The sequence below is a fragment of the Callorhinchus milii genome, unplaced genomic scaffold (genome assembly GCF_018977255.1).
Source record: "Callorhinchus milii isolate IMCB2004 unplaced genomic scaffold, IMCB_Cmil_1.0 Scaffold211, whole genome shotgun sequence".
NCBI classification, from domain to species: Eukaryota; Metazoa; Chordata; class Chondrichthyes; order Chimaeriformes; family Callorhinchidae; genus Callorhinchus; species Callorhinchus milii.
Window position 1 is genome coordinate 16,594 of NW_024704952.1, and position 18,586 is coordinate 35,179.

General features: G+C 43.4%; 1 pseudogene; it reads left to right on the plus strand.

Annotated features, from left to right (window-relative positions):
- The first annotated feature begins 833 nt into the window (after positions 1-833).
- LOC103172639 lies at positions 834-8,924 on the plus strand (annotated as a pseudogene).
- The last annotated feature ends 9,662 nt before the right edge of the window (positions 8,925-18,586 follow it).

An 18,586-nucleotide genomic window follows, 5' to 3' on the forward strand; every position in this document is an offset into this window, starting at 1 on the left:
TCCCATTGGGTCCGTGTTGTGTGTGTGTCTGTGTTTGTCTGTCTCTATCTGTGTGAGTGTGTGTGTGTGCGTGCTTCTGTATGTGTGTGTAAATGTCTCTGTTTGTGCGAATATGTGAAGCTGACGCTGGCCTGTGCATTGACATGTCTCATTGAGGCCGGCTTTATGCTAACAGTTTCGCATGGGTTTGGAGCTGTTAAAAGATGTGCTCGAGTGACTCGTGGGTGGGTGTTGGGATGGGGGGTGTGGGGTGTTGACTGTGATTTATAAGCAACCTGTGACTGTATTTCTCATTACAGACTTGTGCCTCTCGCTGTCACTCCGTGTTTGGGAATCTTTGTCTCTTTGTCACTCGCTGTCTGTCTGTGTCTTTGCCAGTCTCAAAATTTCGTTCTCACCATCTTTCTCTCTTGTTTGTGTGTGTATCTGTGCGTTTGCCTGTGGGAGCCTATCATTCACACTATCACTGTTAGTGTGAGACTCTGCCTCTATCTCCAACTGTCTCTTTGTATTTGTGTGTGTGTCTTTCACAGACTCTACCTTGTCTGTCTGTTTGTGTACTTTGCTGAGTCTGTCTGTCCCTCTGTGGGGTTGTCTGTCTGTGAGTTTGTGTGTGTGTCTGTGTGTGTTCGTCTTTCGCTCTCTATTCTTGTTTCTGCGTCTCCCTGGCTGTGTGTGTGTGTGTGTGTGTCTCTCTCCCTTTCTCTCCGTCCATTTGTCTGTGTCTCTTTGTCTGTCTCTGTGTGTATGTGTGTTTGTGTGTGTGTGTCGATTTCTCTCTCTGTTTCTCTGTCAGTGTCACAGCCTCTTTCTGTTTCTCTCTTCCAGCACGCATGTCTCTCCAGGACGTTGTGTGTGAGTGGAGGGGCTTAAGTGCTGAGCGGAGACTCTCTGCCTGTCTCCCTGGTCCCCATCTGTTCCGGTTCCCATTCCGCGAGACCCTCAGACGAACGAATCCCCCGTCACCCGCTCACGGCACCACCACTCTCGCCCTGACCGCCAGCGAATGCGCCGTGTTAGCCGCGGACACTCGCTCCTGCTGCGATTCGCTGATCGCCAGCCCTGACTCTTGCAAGGTCGTGCCCGTCCACACACACCTGCTGGCCACCACCTCGGGCACAGACGCCGACTGCGCCTCGTGGCTCCGCTGGTTGGCTGGTGAGTGCCGCCGGCGGCAGCTGAGAGACGGGCGTTTGCCGGGAGCCCGAGCGGCGTCTGGGCTCCTATCAGCGGCTTTGTCCCGGCATTACCGCGCACACACCGATCTGTGCCTCTGGTTTGGACCGGGGCCGAGCAGAGGTCTGGTAGGTGTGTCACGACGGAACGCGGCTGAACGGAGAGGGGCTCTCCGTGGGCTCAGGTTCGCCCTATGCCTATGGCGTGTTGGACAGTGGGTATCGCCGAGTTATGCCCACGTCAGAGGCACTGGCTCTGGCACGGACTGCGGTGTCTCACGCTGCTCATCGCGATGCCTACTCTGGTGGCTGTGTGGATGTGTACACCGTAGGGGAGAGAGGCTGGGAGAGAGTGGGCAGGAGGGACGTGCATTGTGAGTGCGAGGGAGTGTGTGTGTGAGAGAGAGAGAGACAGTGTGTGAGACAGAGATAGAGAGGTCATGTGTGGGAGACTGTGTGAGAACGTGTGTGACAGAGAGAGAGAGTGGGGGATGCTGTGTGAGAGAGCAGTGTGAAGAGAGAAGGTGTGAAATTGAGCTGATGTGCTTTGAAAGAGTGGGTGAATGAAGAGAGTGGGTGAGAGAGATTGTGAGGTGAGGGGTGTGTGTATTATGTGAGAGATACAGCGTGTGAAGCAGCTTGTTTTATTATTTATTTATTAGTGAGAGTAAGAGAGTGAGTATGTGGGGAGAGAGAATGAGTATGTGAGAGAGAATTGTATGTGAGAGAATTTTGTGAGGGACTCTTTATTTGTGAGAGAAAGAGTGTGAGTGAGAGAAAGATGCAGAGTGAAATAGAGTGTGAGTTAAAGTGAGAGAGACAGTATCTGAGGTCTGTGGCGAAGAGGTAGTGTGAATATGTGAAAGGTTTAGAGAGGGCAATTGTGAAATTGTTAGCGAGAGAGAGTGCTTATGATTAATGAGAGAGCAAGTGTGAGTGAGTGCGCGTGTAAATATGTGAACGTAAGAGCGAGTATATTTCTGATAGCAAAACGATAGTGAGTAGGCGTGAAAGTGGGGAAAAGTAAGTCTGAGACCGCCCGAGTGAGAGGTGTAGAAATTGAGTCGGATACTGAGCAACAGTACAGAGAGGGAGCCAGTGTGCGTGAGAGAGAGAGTGATCAAAATCCAGAGTCTGTGGGAGACAGCGAAAGAGATGGAAGGAGAGAGTAAGACACCAAGCAACAGAGAGAGAGACCGAGCGAGAGAAGTGAGAGTGACACCGAGCAATAGAGTGGAGGTGAGTGATCGGGTGGGAGGGGACTTATAAGTCCTTAAATTTTTTTAAAATATCTGCTTTGTGTGTCTTTGTTATTGTGCAAAGTTGTCCAGGATAACATAATATTGTAAACAGTCTCACACTGTGTGTGTGTTTGTGTGCGTCACTTTCTGTGTCTACATAAGTGTGTTTGTCTCTTGCTCTATGTGTCTATTTGTGTCTTTCAATGGTTCTCTCCGAGTGTCGGTCTTTTAACTGTATATGTGTGCGTGTATGTGTGTGTCATTCTCTCTGTGTCTTTGTCTCTCTGTCTCTGTCCCTCAGCCTCTCTCTCCCCCCCCTTTCTCTCTCTCTCTCTCTCCCTCTCTCTCTCTCTCTCTCTGTTTGTGTGAATGTGTGAAGCTGACGCTGACCTGATGCAATGAACTGAGTCGGGCTTTATACTGACTGCATGGCATATTTTGCGAGTTGTTGGAGCATGTGCAGTGTGTCTTTCTGTCCGTCTGCCTCTCTCTCTCTCTCTCTCTCTCGCTCTTTCTCTCTATTTCTCTCTCTCACTTTCTCTGCATGTGTGTCTCTCTTGCTCGCTCACTGTGTGTGTTTCTGTCTGTCTACGGTCATCTGTGTGCTTGAATTTCTGCATGTGTGTGATGAGGTGTCTTTCTCTGAGAGACTGTGTGCATCTCTGTTTGTGAGTCTGTGTGTGTTTCTCTGCATGTCTTCGTCTATGCGTGTCTCTGTTTGTGTGTGACTGCGGTTGTACCTTCTCTGTCTTTCTCTCTCAGTATCTAACTCTCGCTCTCACTTTCGCTGCTTCTCTGTGTCTTTGTCTCTGTGTCTTCCTCTCTGTGTTTCTGTCCCGATGTTTCTCTCCCTCTCTCTCTGTAGTTGTGTGAGTGGGTGTAGCTGACGCTGACCTTGGCAATGAACTGAGTCGGGCTGTATGCTGACTGCTTGGCATAATTTGGGAGCTGTTGTAGCATTTTCAGTGGCGTGATGGGCGTTTAAACAAGATATCACTCAATATTGACACACGTTTCTCTCACTCACTAACTGTGTGTCTGTATCTCTTTCAAGATCTGCTGAACTGAGTTTCCTTCTCTCTCTAACTCTGTGTATCCATTTCTCTTTTTCTTTGTGTGTGTTTGTGTCTTTTCTGTCTGTCCACCTCTCTCTCCCCTTCTCTCTCTCTCTGTCTCTCACAAACACTCTCACTTTCTCTGCATGTGTGTCTCTCTTGCTCGCTAACTGTGTTTGTTTCTTTCTGTCTGTGCGTGGATTGTTGTGTGTATGTTCTTCGGTGTCTTTCTCTGAGAGTCTGTATGCTTCAGTGTTTGTGAGTCTGTGTCTCTGTGTGTGTTTCTGTATGTGTCTTTGTGCGCGTGTGTCTGTATTTGTGTGTGTGACTGCTGTTGTTCTCTCTGTCTCTCTCTCTCAGTTTCTAACTCACTCACTCTCGCTCCTCCTGATATCGTCAGGATGTTGTTTGTCAGTGGAGCCGGAACGCTCAACCAGTTCAACCCCACATTGCATCCACCTCCTCGGTATCGGCCGCCAGCTGCACCTCGTGTCGCCGATGGTTGTCCAGTGAGTGCCGTACATGTCAGACAGAGACAGGCGATTGCAGACACCACACACATTCCACGCTGTGCCCGGTCTCTCTTCTCTGCGGAACTCGGAGTCCATGATCTTGCAATGTGCTTCCGACCAGATGGGCGCTATACACATTTGAATTGTGTTGCTGTACATAATTCTGTTATTGATGGCCCTCAAAAGAAAACTTCCCGCACATTAAGACACTGTCAATAGGTCTTCTATCAGGATCCGATCATTTGCACGGATATATGGTTTATGATTGCATTCCCTGTGATCGGTACACTGCTCAATGGTATCACTTCCCTGATGTAGTTACAAATCAGTTTCCCATATTTTCCTCAAGATGTGACCACTGAACTCGGATTTGAATCACTTGGTGGAAAAACGAATGACTTTATAATCAGAGCCTGAAACAAACGCAAAGATTATTATCTTTATTCTTATTCCAACAAAGGCAAGGAGTATTATAATTATATCTCGTGTTAAGTGACACTCAGTCGGAAACAAAGAAAATAAGTAAAAATGCTGCTTCGTATTCAATTTACATCATTGTAGTGCTTTGAAGATATTGAGGCCGTGTGTCTCAAATATGTGAAGCGCTTTGAGACACCTTGAGAACCTGATAAGGCGCTAAATCCATGCAAATAATACTAACGTTGTATTGCAAAATATGCAATAAGAGGAGAAAGACCAAATAAACACCTGAATTTATTAAGTTTACAATTAGCAAATAAACTTTTTGCCTTTTAGAAACAATCATAAATTTGTTTAAATTATGGAATATTCTGTCAACTTTTAATAATATTTTAACGTTGAAATCACTTGGTAAATCATTTACATTTGTAGTATTGTCTCTACTTGATGATTATTTAAAGATCTATTTTGTTCATCGTATCCTACATTGAAACTTTCAGACAAGTCTGATCACAAAGAGAAATAAAATGCAACATACTCCAAATTTAAATTTCTTGAGCGCCTTTTCCTAAGGGTTTAGAACCCGATGTAAGGGGGTCGAATGGGATCAGTGATGCTCGACGGCAAACAGGGTCGGAGGGTACGTTCGGAGAGGTGCGTCTTGCGTCGTGCACGAAAGGGAAAGGGAAACGATCACATAGAGGTTCCACAGATCAGACATTATCCTCAAGCAGAAAATAATTCAGAATCAAAATGTCGAGCAACTTCAAGTCATTTGCAAATGCCAAATGCAGATGCAATCACATTATTTGACCATTAGATCAAACGAGTGATTCAATTCACAACTGTTTCTGCAAACTGTGTCAAATGGCGAGTGGCCTTTGGCCCTACATTCAGGGCGTTGTTTCAATTCACTTGACAGTGTGTTCTGTGAAGCGCTTTGGGAGGCGTGTATTTGAATCACAAGGTTGACAATTTGAAGTAATTGTGTAAAGGGTGTCCTTCCATCTGGACAATCTCCAAGGTGACCTGTTTGACTACGGAATATTGGAACCGAGCCAAAGCGCATCCCTTTCTCACTGCTGATGAAAGCACAGGCAGTCTGACTGACCGGCAGACAGTCTAGTCCTATCCAGTGACTTCGGGCAGGCAGTCTTTTCACTCAACACCTGTTAATCCTGCAAACCAAAGCCACAACTGGTAGGGTGCTCCGAGCAGGACATGTAGCGTAAAAGCTCATCAGAGAGTACTTTCAACGGCTTCATAGTGAAGTACACCAAATATAGCAGGGATTAGTGAAATGTGGCTGCAGAACGAGCAGGATTGCCAAATACATATTGCGGGGTATCACATATTTAGAAAGGGTAGAGTCGGGATAAAGCGCGGTGGAGTAGCTGTACATTTTGGGGATAGCATCATGGAAAATGGGCCATAGCCATATGTAAGATATGAACAGAATCTCGGTGGATACAAATAAAAGATAAGAAGCGATAAATCACACCAATAGGCGTAGTCCACAGACAACCTTGTGGTAGATAAAGACACATGAAAGCAAGATAAGGAAAGGGTTCCGCTTATTGTCAAACAACCGGGTTGGTATTTACTGCTCGACAAACAGAGGCGTTTGCTTGTGGGCGGAATAAGAAAGGTTTGCTGAGATTTCGCCATCCCAGGGTATCGCACTCTGGTCCTCTCGCTCTCTTTTGGAGCGAGTGCTCCACCCACTACGCGACAGGACTCCACGTTCTTGTCTTTCAGGTTTGATCCATGGAAAGTCTGTTCACACTGAAGGTGGTTTCAGTGATTGAGAAAGAAGTAGGACGTGCGACCGAGGAATACCATCATGATGGAGTGTCACCTCTGAACAGCTAATATTTATACTGGTTTCGAGAACAACAAGAAACGGATCTAGTTTTTTATGCTTAAAAAGAGTTGCTTTGGTGATACAAATCAAGCAGACTGCTGAGCACCAGACCTGGACAAAACTCATCAGTTTAACCTGCTCTCTGTTGGAGCTGTCTGACAGCGCTGTGTAATACTGCAGTCTCCAATTACGTGGAGTCCTGTAGCTCAGTGGTTAGAGCACTCGCTTTGCAAGCGAGAGACCTGAGTTCAATTCCAGGCAGAGGGCGAAACCTTGGGCAAGTTTCCTTACTCCACACAGAGCCTAATAATAATCCCTCCAAAAACAATAATAAATGGGTCATTTTCAATCTTCGATTGTTTGTGGGACATTGCTGTGCCCAATTGGCTGCCGCGTTCGCCCACAAATATATAGTCAACTCACTTCACAGTATATTCTGTGAAGCGCTTTGGGACGTCCTCGCGACGTAAAAAGCGCTATATCAAATGCAAAGACTATTATTATTATTATTACATAGACCTGGGAGCCAGTCAGTTACCCCGACATAGACTGACCGTGTTCCGTCGCTGTGTCCTTCTGCCTCTTTCGGCCGCAGCAGCGCTATTCTGTGGGAATGGAAATGAGACAAAGGCACAAAGGGAACATCTCATTGACAGCACATCTGGTTGTCACACAGAATCCTCAATGATCCATGAGGGAAGCAGAGGTCAAACACTCAGAGACGTGAAAATCAATAGAACGTCTCACAGCGCTTCAAAGAACTTACTATAACGCGAATTGGTTCAATATTGTGTTGGCGAAATGCATCAGCCGTTTGCGCACAGCAATGTTCAACAAACATTCTGGTTCGTGTGACCACATTATTGCTATAGGTTCTGTATTTTGTTGTTTCCTTTTGGAGACAAGCGATCCTCCAATCGACCTATTTACTGGTAGGAAAACAGTGATATGGGGAGTAAGGCAACTTGCTTAATGTTTCACCCTGCCAGGTATCTCGAATGCGAGGCGAGTGCTCTGATCAGTAGGCTACATTAATCTAAGCTTCATAATCGAAAGTTAGGAGAGGAAAATGACTGTTAGTGTGAAAGTCGACAGCCGATGAACTTACTTGGATAAAACGGGTAGAGTAAAAAAGTGGTAAAGAGAATGAATAATTTGCTCCGAAATCAAATGCAAGCATTATAAACAAAATATTGGGCATCAAAACGTACCAAATAACGTTATTTGAATTATTATCACAAAATTATGTGTTTATATTTGAGATAATATAGATTAGAATGGAGTAATGTTGATACATTTTTGAAAAATCGTAATACAACATATAAATGAGGGCTTTGTCTTCTACTTCTTGTACACTGATCCATTATAAGAAATGAACATTGAAAGAAAAGATTCAATTAAGTAACCAATGCTGTGGATTGAGAATCATTGTACAAACTGAAAGGAAAGGATTAAAATAATTGCTCGATGTGGGAATGGATGTCTGAAGAACTTCATACAGAAACGCACCTTGACTAATTCTGGAATGGGGAAAGGATAATAAAGTGAATAATAATTCTCATTTTATTTGATATCGCGCCTTATCAGGTCTTGGAGATGTCTCAAAGCGATTCACAGAATGTAGTTTCAAGTGAATTGACTGTATATTTTGTGGGCGAAATGCAGCAGCGCATATACATGCATGCGCACAGAGAGATACACATAGACGGATACACAAACAGACACGCACAGAAAGGCAAACACACATAGGCACATGCACACGCGTGTAATCTACCCCCATCCACAAACGCTCAAATAAACAGAGACACTCAGAAACAGACTGAATCCTGACAATGTGTCTATCCAGTGACACAGAAAATAAGAACAATAGAACTTGTTTCAATGATATAATCTAAAAATTAGCGTGAAAGGAAATGTCGCCGCTTTCTTCATTTCCTCTCTGAATTTAGTCTGAGTAACCGCGTAAATAACCATATTAGTACAGGAGCTCAAAAGCTGCAACATGAAGCCAGTTTGATAGATAATGTGCAGTGGGTCATTCGCCCCTTTGAAGTAATATGTGTCTGAAATCCTCCAGTATAAGAAATATAAAACATATGTTATCCATAACAATATAAAATTGGCGGAAACAGCAAAGAGTAAAACGATGGATTTCCTTCTGTTCCTCATCTCTGGATCACTGTGACTCGCTCCTCTATTCCTGTCCCCATCACTGTGTCCCCGCAATCTACTGCGAGCTCGACTGGCCACCAATATGTGGCTGACCGTCAGGGCGTTGAGCAGCAAAATCAAAACGAATGGGAGAAATGGGGTTAATATAACGTTGAGCAGGTCAAACAATATCCATGGGAGAGAAATGTAATAGGTTTTTTTNAATAACACAATCCCACGGTGTGTTGTTAATTAAGTGCAGTGGTTCATATGTAAAATACCAGGGAATATTTTGCGCAAAGAAGAACACACTCAATACGGCGATCACTGTAGAAGCTGTTGTTTCGGTGCAATATTTTGCTCTCAGTTTTGTGCAACAGATGACGACATATCGATCAAAGGTGAAAGCCACAGTTAACCAGACGGAAATTGCCTTTGTGGCCATATCCAGCACCGTTAGTAATCGGCACACAGGAGTGATGCGCGTGAATGGATATGGGAAGTAAAAATCAACAATACGGTTGAAAATCACAGCTATTATAACCACCATCAGATCACAGATTGACATTGTCAGTAGATAGCGAGAGATACATTTGGAGAGCCCGCACCTCCCTCGAGACAGGATCATAATTGCCACGAGGTTAGCTACAGAGGGAGAGAGTGAGAGCCACATATAAATAATCAGTCATAAGGATCCATTGTACAGTTTGCATAGAGCTAATGCAGTGAATGCTGTGGACTTTCCATTCCAACAATATTCGCATCTCCCTCCTGAAATCCCAGGGATATGGAGCAAAACCTGACTCGATATCTATCATTACGCGGCCCAGTAGAAGCGCGACAGTTCTCTGGAGAGTGAGAAAGACAGAGAGATCCAGGGATAGAGTTGAACAAGCCAGGAAAGGAAAACACAAAGGCGGATAAAGAGAAAAAGACACAGAGTCAGTGAGATGCATGCATACACAGCTGAAGAAAGAGACAGAGATAAAGGCATACACAGACGCAGAGAGATATAGGCAGAGTAAGAGCGAGACAAAAAGAGAGAGTGTGTGAGAGAGGGATAGAGAGAGAGAGAGAGAGAGAGAGAAGGGTGGTGGTGGGAAGACGGAGAGAATGGGGCAGATAGGGTCAAAGACAGAGAGAGACAGACATGTAGAAAATCAGAGATACAGAGACACAAATAGACAGATGCACACATTCACACACACCAACTGACAGAAAGAAACATGGACAGAGAAATGTACACAGACGCTGAGAGAAAGGGAGAGATACAGACAGGCAAACAGGCACAAAATGAACATAGGACGGAGAGGCGGATATTCTTAGAGAAGCAAACACAAGGAAAGAGAGAAATGCATTTCAGCACACAGATACAAATGCTAAGACATGTAAACAAACAGAAAGGAATACACATAAATAGAGCGTGGAAGATGTACTGACCTCGAGAGAGATACACAATAAGAGTCATGCAAAGTTAGGGAGAGAAACAAACACACGCTCAACCATAGAGAGAGAGAGAGAGAGAGATAAAGAGGGAGAAAGAGAGCGAGAGAGATGCAAAAAGAGAGAGTGAGAGAAATAGAGATACACAGACAGAAAGAGCAATACTTAGAGAGAATGAGATACACAAACGAAGACAGAAAGACAGAAGGAGATACGCATTGGCTTTCGGAATCAGTCGGGTGAATGACACACAGAATCACAGCATTGCACACGATAGAAGGAGGCCATTTAGGTTATGGTGCCGGTGCCGGCTCTTTGAAAAGTGTTTTCCAAATCATTCCCACTCCTCTGCGCTATCCCCATAGACCTGAGAACTTGTCATACCCAAATAATTATTTACTTCTCTACGAAAAGTTGTTATCGAATCGGCTTCCACTGCCCGTTCAGACAATGCATTTCAGATACGAATCACTGTCTGTTCAAAAAAAAAATTCTCGACTCCAATCTCTTTCTTTTAGCAACCGTTTTAATTCGGTGTCCGCGGGTTACCGACCCACCCGCCAGTGGAAATAGTTGTTCACCTTATCGAAATAATATAATAATTATGATTTTCATCTTCTATTAATTCTCCTCTTAACTTCTCTGCTCCAAGGAGAACAATCCTAACTTCCATAGCTTCTCCCTATAACTGGGTCCATCATTCCTGCAACTTTCCAATATTTGCACCGTCTCAAGTACCTTGATACCCTTCCTGAATTGTCGTGCCAGAATTGAATGCAGTACACGTCCTCAGGCTGAACCATTTTTTACGTGTGCTCATCATAACTTGATGAATTTTTTATTTTTTCTACACTCTACGATCCTGTTTCTAAAGCCTGACAACCTGTCTTTTTAAAGCTTGATCTGTTTGTCCCGCCACCTTCAAAGATTTATTGATGTGAAACCCCAGCTCTCTCTGTTCCTTCACCACCTATGAGTTCCTACCATCAGATTATAATGACTCTCCTCATTCTTCCTCCGCAACACGACACTTCGCATTTCTCCACGTTAAATATTTATCTGCCATTAGGCTCCATGTAAAAACCTATGACCACGCTTTGCATTAACCAAACCAAAAGGCGGTTCCATGCATCCAAACTGTCTATGGAAATGCCAGAAAAAGATGGTTGGAACACAAAGTGCACTCTCTCCCTGGAGGGACGAATCCTTTTTTCTTCAATCTCGGAAGTAATATGAGCGAAACGCGCAGCGAACTGTACGCAAACGAACATGAAGATGTTACCAAAATATTATTATGTTCTTACATGATAAAACGCGTTATGCTATGAAAAAGGCTTTGACATTGTCATTGTCTATGTTTTCTCTTTTCGATAGAACCGTACAATCTTTAGTATCTAAAGATGCAATCCCGACATTTATAATCAATTTATTCCGCTAAATACTGCTTTTCCAAAGGTAGAACTCCTCCACTCCTACTTTGTTTGATTGTCGGTCGCCTTGTCCCTAAATAGTGCTATTATTATTATTATTACCCACAAGGTCCTCACTGATTGGGAAGAGAGCGAAACTGAGTCAAGCTGCAAATGTTACTGCATATTAAGCTGAGAAATTAATTGGTTAAGTCACTTGCCAGGAATTCCAACAGCAGCCAGAATTGGGTAGTAAATGTCTTCTATCCTAAAAATTAATGGAGTTGTCATCTTCACGGAGAAAATAAATATTCCGCTGCTTCACACAGGCAGTGGATCACGCTAATAGGAATTCGTTGAAGAGCATAAAAGGGAGTCTTATTTAAATCAAAGGAGCGAACACTTTATTCTGATGATTTATCACACGATCACAGATGAGTTTGTGGGTGAGGAAAACATTCTCTCCCTGAGTTATGCAGTTTAGCGCAGTGCTTTAATTCTCAGCAGCTGGTTGTCTCATCCACGTGGAAAGCCTTGCCTCCAATATCCCAGACGCTACCATGTGTAAACGCAAACTGTTGTTAAAGCATCTAAATCAACAAAGAGATACAGATATGTCACCACTTACTACTGCAATTCCCCAGTCGTGAAAAGAAGGTACACTCTTTGCACTGAAGCACACACGCTGCTTATCTCACGACAGTGAGTATTAGGTACAGGAAGGGACAAACAAAATATTTGCGACAGAAATGTGGGCACTGGTGATAACGTTGAAGTTTAGACAACTAAATATGAAATACCTGCCACAGAGAACAATAATCAATACAATTCCAACACGAGTCCCTTACAGTCGCCCATGGGGTTATGAATTGCTGTATCAGCTGAAAATTTGCCAGCCTGGATCAGTGGTCGCCATCTCACCTCTGAGTCAGTCAGATAACTGTGGGTTCAATGCATTGCTGGGCATGTATGGGATTGCTGGAGGTGCTAACCTTCGTATGAGACGTTAACCAGAAGTTACTGCTGCCTGTTCAGCTGGATATTAAAATATTCATTGGCTCTATTTCTAAACGTTCAGGGAGTTTCTCCCAGTGTCCTGGTCAGCAATTCCCTCGATACAATTAGTCACTCACTTCATGAATGTTTCTCAGACGTGGTTGTGCGCAAACTGGTAGCTGTGATTCGAATCTATAGAAACTCTATTTCACTGATCAAAGAGTTAAAATGTGGAACAGGTCCCCTAAGGAGACGATTGAAGCATTCCTTAAAAAATCAGACGAGATAGTTTACTTTTAGGAAACAACAATATCCTGGACATATGTGCGTGGGACCGCCAGGAATGTGGAGGGCGACCAAAATGACCCTTTTTCTTTTTTTCATTTGGCGTTTCTTATGTTCTTGTGTTTCAGCCAATAATAGTAAATTCCGCTATTGGGATTTACCAGGTCTTTGAAAGAGCTTCACTCTCAGGCCCACTCATCCATGATTTCCCCACAGCGTACTTCTCTCCCTTTCCACTGGGGCCTACCAGAACCTCATCTTTGCATATGTCACACCCGTGTCTCAATGGCGATCTTGTTCTACTGCTCTGACCCCTGGTCCTCCAGCTAATATCCAAGCTTCTGCCGCCAGTGACCTTTCGCGCACTGTTCTTCACGAGCCTTTCACTACTCTTCCTGTTCGAATCCATTCCCTCCCCTATCGCAAACAGATTGAATCTACGATCCGTCTCACCCCAACTCTGGAATCTTCTCGAAACCTGCCAACATGGCGCCCCATACCTGCTCTTCGCTTCAACGTTCGTCGCTTTTGACGTCGTTTTCCTTATCAATCAACTCTCCGCTCTTCTCTACTCCCACCGAATGCTCGCCTGGCCAGCTGTGAAGCAAATAGGCTTGGGAACTCTATCCTCCAGTGTCTTCGCCTTGCTTCCACACTGTTCACCTTCAAGGCCGGTCTTAAGACCTTTCTCTTTGACCGAGCCTTCGGCTCCCCTCCCAACTCTCTACCCCCTCCTCGCTCCCTACCTTCCCTCTCCTCACCCTGACCATTTCCGCCAATGCTCGGGTCCTGACCCAACTGTACAGCGCATTGGGACGTCCTCCTGTCGTGAAAAGCGTTCTATAAGTGGTATCTTGTTGTTGTTGTTGATACCCAAATTGTGGATACTATGGAATTGTAAATGTGTGTTGCACTACTGTTTAAAGTTCCCGTGACACATTCCCGTCTTTTCAAATGAGAAGTTGAGATGAGGTCCCATTTACTTGTCTAGGTGGACTTCTAAAGATTGCTTGACACGTTTCGGTCCAATGAAGTAAAATATACGTCTGTTCCACTCGGACGTCTATTTTGTTTAAAGTGCTCAAAGCTTTGAACCACAGAAACTAATGGGGAGGGACAGGAGACACCAGTTTTATTCTCCCTGGCGCAGATATGGTTAAAATGAGACTTAATAGAAGTTTTCAAAATTATGCCCCTGACACTTTATTATCGTGGCCATCTAATTTGCTTACAAGTCTCTTATGTGGCGCCTTATCAAACGCCTTTTGAAAATCCATACAAACGACATCAATTGCACAGCCTTCATAAACTATCTGAGATACTTCATCACAAATCTCTATCATGTTTTTCGAGCCATGATTTGCCTTTAGCAAATCCGAGATGGTTGTCGTTTATTAACCCATATTTTTCACAGTGAAGATGTGTCTTATCGTGATTATAGTCTCCAGAAATTTCCCCACTACTAATGTTCAACAAACTGGCCTGTTGTTCCTGGGTTTATCCTTATGCACTTTTCTGTACAGGGAAGTAACATTTGCTTTCCTCCAGTCTTCTTGCAACACCCAAGTGTCCAAGGAGGAATGAGAGATTGTCGTCAGAGCCTTTTATTTCCATCGTTGCTTCCTTCAGAAACCGAGGTTGCATCCAGTCCAGACCGTTTGTGTTAACTTCCTTATCTACTTTGAGCACTGTCAGACGTTTCAGTAACTCCTATCGGATTATTCTTATCTGATCCGATTTCTTTAGACCCTCCGCCGATAATGAGGCATTGGCTGCATCCTTAAATTTTGGGATGACAGATGCAAAGTACACATTCGATACGTCAGCAATGTCCTCTGCCTCCACAAGAAGATTTCATATTTGGTCCTGAATTGGACTCACCTTAACTTTGAGTAACCCTTTATTCTTTATATGCTTATAAAATAACATTGGGCTACACACTAATCTTTTCTCATATAATCTATTTGCCCAACATGTATTATTTTTCTGTTCTCCTCTATACTTTCTGTGTACTGTTTGATTATCTTCCGGATTTTAGACGTGATATCCATCATACGACTCCTTTTTCTATTTTATTTTAATCCTAAATTCCAGATGCCCTACCATTCCCCTTTGTGGGAAAGAGTTTGTTCTTTCCGAGAACTATTTACTCCTTGAATGCTTCCCATTGCTCGTTAGAACACAAGACCATATGAACATAAGAAATAGTAGCATGAGTTTGGCGATTCGGCCGATCGAACCTGACCCGCCATTTGATACGATCATGGCTCATATTCCAACCCAGTTCTGTTTACCCGCCCTATTCCCATATCCCTTAATCCCAATAACTTGTAAAAATCTATCGATTTAAGAGTTCAATATGTTCAATGACTGAGCACCTTCAGCTTTCTTGGTTAGTAAATTCCATAAATTCACAAAACTCTGAATGAAGAAATGTTTTCTCAAATCTGTTCTACCTGGACGATATTTATTTCGGATACTATCACACTCCATTTTAGGTTCTCCAACCAGGAAAAGAGGCGCATAATATATCTGCAATGTCCAGATCCTTAAGAATCTTATTGGTTTCCATAAGATGACCTCAAATTCTTCTGTGTCCTAGAGAACATAGGCCTAGTCAACATATCCTCGTAGGGCAACTCCCTGACCCAGGAAACAACCTATTGAACCAGTATTGTACCCCCTCCAAGGAGAGTGTATTCCTTTCTTAGATAAGTAGACCAAAACTGCACACAATATTCTAGATGCGGTCTCACCTAGACGCTATACCATTGTAGCAAATAATCCCTACTCTTGTCCTCTAGCCAATTTTTCATAAAAGCTGACATGCTATCAGCCTTTCTAATTGCTTGCTGTACCTACATACTAACTTTCTGTGATTGTTGTACAAGGACACGAAAATCCCTCTGAACATTAACACTCCAAATCTCTTCCCCTATTCTCCGTCTGCCATCTTCTTGCCCATTCACCTCGACTGTCTATTTCCTTTTGCATTCTTCGTGTGTCATCCTCATTGCTTGGTCTCCCACTTATCTTCGAATCATCCTCGAAATTAGATGCGATACGTTCTGTAGCTCAGTGGTTAGAGCACTCGCTTTGCAAGTGAGAGACCTGAGTTCAATTCCAGGCAGTGGGCGAAACGTTGGTCAAGTTTCCTTACTCCACACAGAGCCTAATAATAATCCCTCCGAAACCCAAAACAATAATAAATTGATCAATTTCAATCCACGACTGTTTGTGGGGCATTGCTGAGCGCAATTGGCTGCCGCGATCGCCCACAAATATACAATCAGTTCACTTTACTGTGTGTTCTGTGAAGCGCTTTGGGACGTCCTCCCGACCTGAAAAGCGCTATATCAAATGCAAGTATTATTATTATTATATTCCCTCATCTAAATGATTCATATAGACTGTAAATAATTGAGGCCTAAGATCTGATCCTTGTGGCAATACACTAGTCACATCCTGCCAATCTGAGAAGTAGACATTTATCTCTACTCGTCGTTTTCTTCCTGTGGACCACTCTCCAATCCATGCTCGTAAATCACCTTTAATTCCATGAGCTCTCATCTTATGCAGCAATCTATTATGCGGCACCTTATCGAATGACTTCTGTAAATCCAAATACACCACACCTACTTGTTTCCCCCTATCCAACTTGCTAGTTGCATTCTCGAACATCTCTAAAAAAAAATGTAATACGATTTCCCTTTCGTAAAGCCATACTGACATTGCCTAATCATGTTTTGATTTTCTAAATGCCCATCGATCATGCCACTAATTTTCCCTACCACTGATGTCAGACAAGCGTTCTCCATTTTTTTGTCTCCTCCCTTCTTAAAAATCAGCGTTACTTTTTCGACCTTCAAGTAAATGGGAACCATCCCAGATTCCTGAGAATTTTGGTCAACCCATTAAACCATTGAAACATGAATTGACATTTTTTATCGGCGCAACTAAAACTGGAATTTTTTTTTTATAAAGAAACAGAAGTAACGCTGAGTATATAAACATACAATAATTTGTGTCTAACTCTCATTGAAGATTGTGATGTACCTTCATGGCCGGTCTCAAGATCCTTTTCTTCGATCGTGCCTTCGGTTGCCCTCCCATTTCTCTTCCTTCCTTCCCAACCCATATCCCATCCCTCCCCCATGCTCGAGTCCTGACTCCTGACTATCCAGCGACTTGGAACTTCCTCCCGATGGGAATGTAATTTTTTGTTGTTGTTGTTGTTGTTACCAATTCAGCCATGGCACCCACATTTATTTTGGAATAAATTATCTCAATTAAATTTGATTATTCAACATATTATGTATTAATTCTTCAGTAGTATTTTAAATATAAGGTAGAAATTCGGTAAATTTGGCAACGATAAATTCAACAGGTTACAAGTTCTTAATTTCTTTCTTGAGGACGAGTTTACCCGTGTTACTTTAGAATAAATGATCTTTAAAAAANTTGATTATTTAATGTATTATTTATAAATTCTACAGTAATATCAATAATGTAAGATGACAAATTCAGTTAATCAGATCAGTACTGTTCATTACACCCAAAACTCCTCGCGTGCAGCAATCCCAGAGCCTCAGCATTTGAGTCGATGGACAAATGGCGCGTATCAACGCAATCGGAAAAAAGCCCTTTGAATCAGCAGTCGGCATTTGAAATTTCGCTAATTGTATACAAAGGTGGTGTTTTGCTGAAAGAAAGGGAGTGTTGCTCAGTAAGAACAGAGCTTATTATCTGAAGAGGATTAATCTTTTCGGGAATGTTTCAATAGATGTTGCGTTTTTTTTGATGAACTAATAGTATACAATCAATCTTGGTCTAATTCACCATGTGGTAAGGAATCATAAAGATGCTTTATTGAAATCTATCACGAACAAAATCATCCCCTTGATTCCAACCTTGTGGAGTATAAACTGCCTCAGCTGTTCCTTCATTGGAAATTAAAGTTATCTTTGCTTCAAAGTGTCAACGCAAAACCGTTACAAATGCTGTGTCCAATTGAACCAAAAGCAGAGCGTCGGAAAATTAATGGTGACTTTGACGCAGCTGATTTGTTCAAGATCCTCGTCCTCACCTTGAAGGCCATCCATGGCCTTGTCCCCTCCTACCTCACTGAACTGCTGACTCCCTACCAACCTGCCCACTCCCTCCGTTCAGGGGCCTCTGGTCTGCTCCATGTCTCCCCCCCGACTCGCCCTCACATCGGTGGCCGGGCTTTCAGCCTCTCTGCCCCCACACTCTGGAACTCCATCCCACGATGCCCTCGCCTCGTTTCCTCCTTTGCCTCCTTCAAGGCTGGTTGTACTCCCACCTCTCAGCCTTCCCTCACCCCTACGCCAACCCTTCCCCATGCTGGGGCCCCGACACAAGACTGCTCACGTCTTTGGGACATCCTGCGGTCTTCAAAGGCGCTCTTGAAATGTAATTTTGTTGTTGTTGTGTTCACGTTGTTTTTTTTCCGACAAGAGTTTATGGTCGTCGTTCTTGGGATGTTTCAGAACACTTTCTGGCGGACGTCCTGTGAATTAAAGCAGTTTACCTCCTTGGGGTGGAAACTAGCGGGGACACCAAGAGCTGAATTGGATCGAGACGGTCGATGTTGCAGAAACTAAGGTAAAGCCCTAACGCATAGATTTGTCTGTGTTCGGAAAGAAACTTACCAAACAGTGCTTTCATTGACAAACTTTGGAATATTAAACTGAGTTTCGTAGCACTCCTGCAAACATGCGGCTGCAGATCAACAGAATTAGGGATACAAGATATATTCTGAGATAGTGATTTCCATGTAGATCTGGGATGCATGCAATTCCTAGTACGTTTACAATATGTGCTGCCAAACGATTTCAGTCCTCCTCCCAACATTAATTGCATTGTATATGTAAGGATTATTAAAATTATTTTGAAAGTCACGATGTACACATTCTGTTTTGTTGCACTCGAACGGTTGTTCAATGATAAACTTCCAAAAATGAAATAAAACCCGCCTCGTCTGAGCATCGCTTCATTGCTAACTAACTTCACTC